This window comes from Bos grunniens, chromosome X, assembly GCF_055505025.1.
Source record: "Bos grunniens cultivar Pamir isolate PY7600 chromosome X, Bosgru_T2T1.0, whole genome shotgun sequence".
NCBI classification, from domain to species: Eukaryota; Metazoa; Chordata; class Mammalia; order Artiodactyla; family Bovidae; genus Bos; species Bos grunniens.
This window is the reverse complement of record NC_141194.1, coordinates 4,776,114-4,783,673: the sequence shown is the minus strand read 5'-3', so window position 1 is coordinate 4,783,673 and position 7,560 is coordinate 4,776,114. Positions and strand designations below refer to the sequence as shown.

Sequence of the window (7,560 nt, the reverse complement as noted above, 5' to 3'; positions counted from 1 at the left end):
AAGCGTCTTTTAATTTCACGGCTGCAGTCACCATCTGCAGTGATTTTGAAGTCCAAGAAAATAAAACCCATCACTCTTCTCACTTTCTCCCCTTCTATTTGCCATGAAGTGATGGGACCAGATGCCATGATCTTAGCTTTCTGAAAGTTGAGTTTTAAGCCGGCTCTTTCACTCTCCTCTCACTTTCACCAAGAGGCTCTTTAGTTCCTCTTTGCTTTCTGCCATTAGAGGGGTACATCTGCATATCTGAGGTTACTGCTGACTGTGGCTCAGATCATGAGCTCCTTTTTGCAAAATTCAGGCTCAAATTGAAGACGGTATGGAAAACCACTACACCATTCAGGTATGATGTAAATCAAATCCCTCATGGTTGATTATATAGAGCAGGCGACAAATAGATTCAAGGGATTAGATCTGGTAGACAAAGTGCCTGAAGAACTATGGACAAAGATTCGTAACATTGTACAGGAGGCGGTAGCCAAAATCATCCCCCCCAAAAAGAAATGCAAAATGTTGAAATGGTTGTCTGAGGAGGCCTTACAAATAGCTGAGAAATGAGGAGAAGCAAGAGGCAAAGGAGCAAGGGAAAGATAAACCCCATTGAATGCAGACTTCCAGAGAATAGCAAGGAGAGATGAGAAAGCCTTTTTAAGTGAACAGTGCAAAGAAATAGAGGAAAACAATAGAATGGGAAAGACCAGAGATCTCTTCAAGAAACTTAGAGATACCAAGGGAACATTTCATGCAAAGATGGGCACAATAAAGGACAGATCCTACGTGCTGCAACTGAAAGGTCCTGCGTACCCCAACTAAGACTTGGAGCAGCCAAATAAATAAATAGAATAAATTTTCAAGAGAGCAAATTGTCCTTATTTCACATATACGCATACTTTGGGACTTTTAGTGAAGTTATTCAAACAAGCAGCCACTTAAGTCATTTCTGATAACCATCATATTCATGCTTTAAAAGAGAAAAGACAGAAAGTGAAGTCGCTCAGTCATGTCTGACTCTTTGCAACCCCACGGACTGTAGCCCAGCAGACTCCTCCGCCCATGGAATTTTCCAGGCAAGAATACTGGAGTGGGTTGCCATTTCCTTCTCCAGGGGATCTTCCCGAGCTGGGGATTGAACCTGGGTCTCCCGCACTGGAGGCAGATGCTTTACCATCTGAGCCACCAGGGAAGCCCATTCATGCTTTGAACACATTTGAAATCCACTTGACTTTCAAGCCTATCACATCATATTGATTTTATCCCTTAATCTTTACTAAGGGTAAATGAAGACTGTTGAAGATGATTCATGTAAATCTGGGGCGGGGTGGAGGTGGGGGAACAACTAGCCAAGTCTTAAGATTTATATCAACTTGTGCTTTTTGTGTAGAATAGATCTTTATCAAATGTCAGATCTTTATCAAATACTCAGTGAAATCAGTTCCGTAAAGTCACAGCATTCTCCTTCGTAGAGACCAAGGAGGAGCGAAAGATGAGATGTTTAGCGCACTGATGGTTAGGACGTTTGAAAAGAGATGAAAAAAGACCAACGTTCCTATGAGAGAAAGCACTGTTTTGAGGAACCTAAGTAAGACAGGTCTTCTCAGGGGGCTGCCGTGGTAAAGCATCCAGCTGCCAAGCAGGAGATGCAGGTTCGATCCCTGTGTTGGGAAGATCTCTTGGAGGAGGGAAGGACAACCCACTCCAGTATTCTTGCCTGGAGAATTCCACAGATAGAGGAGCCTGTCGGGCTACAGCCCATGGGGTTGCAAAGAGAAGGACACGACTTGGCGACTGAACACAAGTTAGATGGAGGAGTTAGGCAATTGGAATTCACTCAGCTTTGAAAGGAGTTAGATTTAAATGTTATGTTTTTACCGGTTAAATCAAGCCCTTTATAAAAACTTTGAAGCCCATGCAATATTACATGAAAGAGACACGGACAGCTTCTGGGCAATGAAGGTGCATATTCCCAGGTGTTCCGCATACCTGTTTGCAGGGCATTTGGCTCCTCTTTTTTGACTGTTCCCATTTACCATCCACCCGTATTCACTGGGGGTGTCAATGAATGATGTCAACCAACACGTCCTTCATTCTTCGTCAAGGCTCTTGTCTGCACAGCCATTGTCTTCTTTTCTATTTCCCCATTGACTTGTTCACCTCTCTGCCTTCAGTTACAGAGAGCAGTGTCTCACCCACAGAGACGTTCCTTTAAGTAAAAACAAGGAAGAGAGGACTTCCCTAAGACACAGAGCTACAAATGACCAGGGGGCCCGGTTTGATCCCCAGCCGGGTGATGCTAGTGGTGAAGAACCTGTCTGCCAAGGCAGGAGACGGTAAGACCCAGGGGTTCGAACCCTGGGTTGGGAAGATCCCCTGGAGAAGGAAGCAGCAACCCACTCCAGTATTCTTGCCTGGCAAGTCCCACTGGACAGAGGAGCCTCTCGGGCTAGAGTCCACAGGGTCACAAAGAGTCAGACACAACTCAAGCGACTTAGCATGCACACAAAGGGAACTAGAGTCCATATGCCACAACTCAAGAGTTTACACGCTGCCATGCTCAACGATCCTATGTGCTGCATATAAGACCTGGCAAGGCCAAATAAATCAATATTTTTTTAAAATTCAAGGAAGAAATCTCTTTGGATCATTTTTGCTGCCTCCTCCATCCCCAAGGTCTACTTCCCAGCAACGGGGACCGGGGCATCACTCATCAGACGTCAAGTTGGGACCAAGTTCCTTGTCACAAGTCAGTGCCCCCGTTAAACACTCAAGAGTTCCAAAGACTGGGGAATCCCATCTGGGAGAAGTCCTACTGTGTTCTGGAATCGGCAGAACATTCATCAGGAAAGTTGTTTCTAACCCCACCCTCTCATCATCCTCATTGAAACAGGATTCTGAGGGAACGTAGGAAAGAATAAAGACCAGAAAAGCAGATTCCATGACATGAAGACATGGCTTTTGAGGGCCTCTGAGCTGTTTATGGACTGTCCATGTGCCTCAACTGGTAAAGAATAGGCCTGAAATGCAGGAGACCTGGGTTTGATCCCTGGGTCGGGAAGATCCCCTGGAGGATGGAATGGCAATCCATTCCAGTCTTCTTGCCTGGAGAATCCCTTGGACAGACAGAAGCCTGGCAGGCTACAGTCCATGGGGTCGCAAAGAGTCAGACACGACTGAGTGATTAAACCAGCACTCAAGGCACAGACACTGGGTCATGAAATGAAGGGGAATGACAGAAAACACAAATTGCATCTTATGTCATCATCTTAGCATTCTTGTGAAGTGAAGTTGCTCAGTCGTGTCCGACTCTTTGCGACTCCGTGGACTGTAGCTTCCCAGGCTGCTCTGTCCATGGGATTCTCCAGGCAAGAATACTTGAGTGGGTTGCCATTTCCTTCTCCAGGGGGATCTTCCCGAGCTGGGGATTGAACCCGGGTCTCCCACATTGCAGGCAGATGCTTTACCCTGTGAGCCACCAGGGAAGCCCATTCTTTGCAGAACTATGCAGAACTAGCATTCTTTAAGGGATCATTAAACTGTCTCTCTCTCCAAGGTGATGCAATCATTTAATTTACATCAACAAAACCTTTGAGTCAGCTAAACTTTTTTCCTGAGTTTGACACAAATAATTCACGCTTTTTCAACCTGTATTTCTGTTCAAAGAAATAGTTCTCTTTATGTCAAAAGAGATTTCTTGAAAAAGAAAGCCAGTTTCTTTGTCCAGGTGACACAATGCTAGCTGATTTTATACTTTTTTTTCCTTTATCTTTTTAAAATGACTATTATTTTAAAATGAGATGGGGACAATGCCATGCTGTGAAACAAATGCTGTCAATAGACATTGTTATCACAAAACAGGAATGTAAGAAAAACAGTTGACAGTGAGATCTACAGCTTGCTTTAAAATAGTAGCAAAAATTAGTTCAAAGTGTATGCTGTTTGTTACTGGATGTTTTGTGGGAAAACGTTTTATCTGCCCCAAACTATGCAGCTTGGGCTTATTTCTATTGTGTTAGTTGTCAGATTTTTGTCTACTGGACTCCTTAAAATTCAAAAGAGGATTAGACTACATTTATAATTGTACCTATAAATATACTAGCTGAAAGCTTTTTTTTTTTTCTCCCTTGGGGGAAAAAAGACACCGTTTGGAGGATATTCTCTGCATAAATTCATATTTTCTTCTATTTTTCTACTGAGATCAACTCTTTCATCTTTCCATCAAGCCTGTCTTCATTTTCCCCTTTTGGTCACGATGCTAATTTTACCTGAGTCCTCAACTGTGTGTACTGAAATGACAGCTGTGTTTAATAACGGAATTCAACATGTCAACATAGCTTCACTCCAAAAGAGATGACATTTCTGTGTATTGACTTTGGAGAGTCAGCTCCGAGTGCCATTTATTTTTTAATCTAGTGATATTGGGAGTGTTTATAAATGCTCAAGATTTTTTTCTTTCCTTTTTTTTATTTTTGGCTTCACCATGCAAGCCTGTTGGATCTTAGCTCGCTGACTGGGGATCAAACATGTGCCCATACATTGGAAGGTGAAGACTTAACTATTGGACCACCAGGTAAGTTTCTTCAAGATGCTTTTAACTATAGTTCCTTCTTGCTCAGACATAACCAGGAACTGTGTACCATTCCCGGAGATCTCAGGGTATGTGATATGATGAAACCCATTGTGGTCATATATTAAACAAGAAAGGACTCAACTACTTAAGAACTCACAATGTCAAGAGCTTTGATAACCTCCCAAGAAAAGATGCTTTAAAACAGAATTTATTTTTTTTAAAGATTAAAATTTTAAAGATTAATTTTTTTTTAATCTTTAAAAAAATATATGGACTGTTTTTAAAGTCTTTATTGAATTTGTTACAACATTGCATCTCTTTTTATGTTTCTGGTGTGTGAGGCATGTGTGACCTTAGCTCTCTGACCAGGGATCGAACTGGCACCTCCTCCACTGAAGACAAAGTCCCAACCACTGGACCGCGAGGGAAGTTCCCCAAATCGGATTTCTAGTGGGTGGTAACCTCTGAGAGCAGCCAGAGATTTTGGAATGTCCACTTACGCCCTGCAAGTTCAATGCAACTACATGCTGACCTTAAACTTATCGTCCACAGAAAGCATTAGAGAGTGTTCCCTTCCTTCACAATTCCCCCCAAGGATACTGCAGTCCCAGTAAGCTAGGTCACAGGGCAGCGTCTAACCACTCTGACATCTTACACGTGTAGGGACTTCTCTGGTGATCCAGTGGTTAAGACTTTGCCTTCCAGTGCAAGGAGTATGAGCTCGATCCCTGGTTGCGGGACTAAGATTTCACGTACCTTGCACCCAAAGAATTAAAAAAAAAGAACCCACAGAAGAAATATTGTAACAAAATTAATAAAGACTTCTAAAATGGGTCACATTAAAAAAAATCTTAAAATCTAACTGGTGCAAAACGCTTACTTCTTCCTCATTCTCCCTCCCCAGTGTGGCTGCAGACAGGTTCAGCTCATCCTTGTGACTCACAGACCTGACTGATGGAGGCTCTGCGATCTTACGATGCGTCTGTCCCCAAATGAGGCTCAGTAGCAGCAGGACGACTAAAGAGGCAGGCAGAAGTGATGAGCTCAGCCCAGAAGGGGTGCCTGTCTATCCCCTCTCCCTTGTGTTCCATCACGAGAAGTCTGAACTAGTCACCTGGGCAAATCTACCTCCAAAGGCACGGACTTCTCCCTCCAAAAGTAGAGGAGAAGCCACATGCAGGAATATTTATACGCCTACCTTGATGCTGGGAAAGACAGAAGGCAAAAGGAAAAGAGGGCGACAGAGGATGAGATGGTTGGATGGCATCATCAACAGACATGAGTTTGAGCAGACTCAGAGAGATAGTGAAGGACAGGGAAGCCTGGTGGGCGGCAGTCCCTGGAATCCCAAAGACTCGGACATGACTGAGCAAGTGAACACCAACACTTGGGGGGAGTGAGAATTCAGCATGCCTGTACCACAATGGCAAAAATAAAACATGAGGACCCCTGATGCTGGGAGGGATTGCAGGCAGGAGGAGAAGGGGATGACAGAAGATGAGATGGCTGGATGGCATCACCGACTCGATGGACGTGAGTTTGAGTGAACTCCGGGAGATGGTGATGGACAGGGAGGCCTGGCGTGCTGTGACTCATGGGGTCACAAAGCGTCGGACACGACTGAGTGACTGAACTGAACTGAACTGACCCTGTAATCCCTTACTTCAGGGCAAGGGTTGGGATGATTTGAGAGACTATCTTTGAACACGTATATTACCATATAGCAAAATAGATGACCAGGGCAAGTTTGATGCGCAAAGTGGGGTACCCAAAGCTGGTGCTCTGGGACAACCTAGAGGGATGGCGTAGGGAGGGAGGTGGGAGGGGGGTTCAGGATGGAGGGAACACAGGTATCCCTGTGGCCGATGCATGTTGATGCGTGACAAAAAAAATCATCACAATATTGTAATTATTCTCCAATTAAATAAATTGTTTAAAACAATAGCAACAACAACAAAGGATCATTCACCTCTGAATTAATATAATTCACTTATACAAAGAGATGCTGAACTGTGCAAAATGGCCATGGCTCAATCTTGGCAATGACCTCCACCATCCTGCATTAGCAATATTTAGGGAAGGGTGGAAATGAATCATCTTCATTAATTAAATGTATCAGATCCTGCGTTTCAGGAAAGCTCTGGAGTGACAGCGACGACTTTATAAGGGAGACAGTGGGAGAAAGCCGAGAATAATGAATCCCACTTTCCATCTCCTTCTTGAGAAACTGCACTGACTCGTATTTAAGAACATCACATTTTGTGATCACTGCCAGGAAGGTGAGATGAGAGAGAGACAAAAATCTAGGAGTGTGTTGCCGTGTCAGTTTCTTTCAATTTCCCATCTCTATCTCCTTTTCTTAGTGGACACAGCGTGATTTGTTTCATGCAGAAAGTTACATCCCAACGGGGATGTTTTTTCCTGCCCAGTTGTGTTGAGATTGGGTACTGTGGTGACTGAACCAATATAACGCTTGCGGGATTAAAGGCATGGACAAGATCTCTTCAGGAGAAGATGGAACTCAGTTGGACACAGATTATAGGATCTGTTGTCAGAGGATAAACCGTGCTTTGACCATCTCGCTTAAACGTCATGTAATACTCTCAAAAGTACAGCATGGTGGTTGGTTCAGCAGCACATATACTAAAATTGGAACAATACAAAGCAGATTAGCATGGCCCCTGGGCAAGCATGGTATGGAAATTCCTGAAATGTTATATTTAAAAAAAAAAAAGTTACAGCATGAAACATTTTCCCCCAAAAGGTTTTCAAATTATAATAGCAACTGCATAATTTTTTTTTTTTACACCATCGGATCTCAGCATTGTTACTGAAAACAAATATATATCTCAAAAGAAGCAAAGTAGCGAAAGATGTCAGGCAAGGTTTGCTTTTACCATACTCGAAACATTAGCATTTTGAGATGCATGTGTTCACGTGCAAAACGCACTCACTCTGGATGGATCGTGACACGGTGCGCAGATCATGCAAATTAA

At 43.5% G+C, this 7,560-nt stretch overlaps 1 non-coding gene across 1 annotated transcript; it reads left to right on the top strand.

Annotated features, from left to right (window-relative positions):
- Window positions 1–7,183: 7,183 nt before the first annotated feature.
- LOC147339717 (U6 spliceosomal RNA) lies at window positions 7,184–7,290 on the top strand. Its single transcript, XR_015160054.1, has one exon. It is a non-coding gene; the product is annotated as a U6 spliceosomal RNA (small nuclear RNA).
- Window positions 7,291–7,560: the final 270 nt, after the last annotated feature.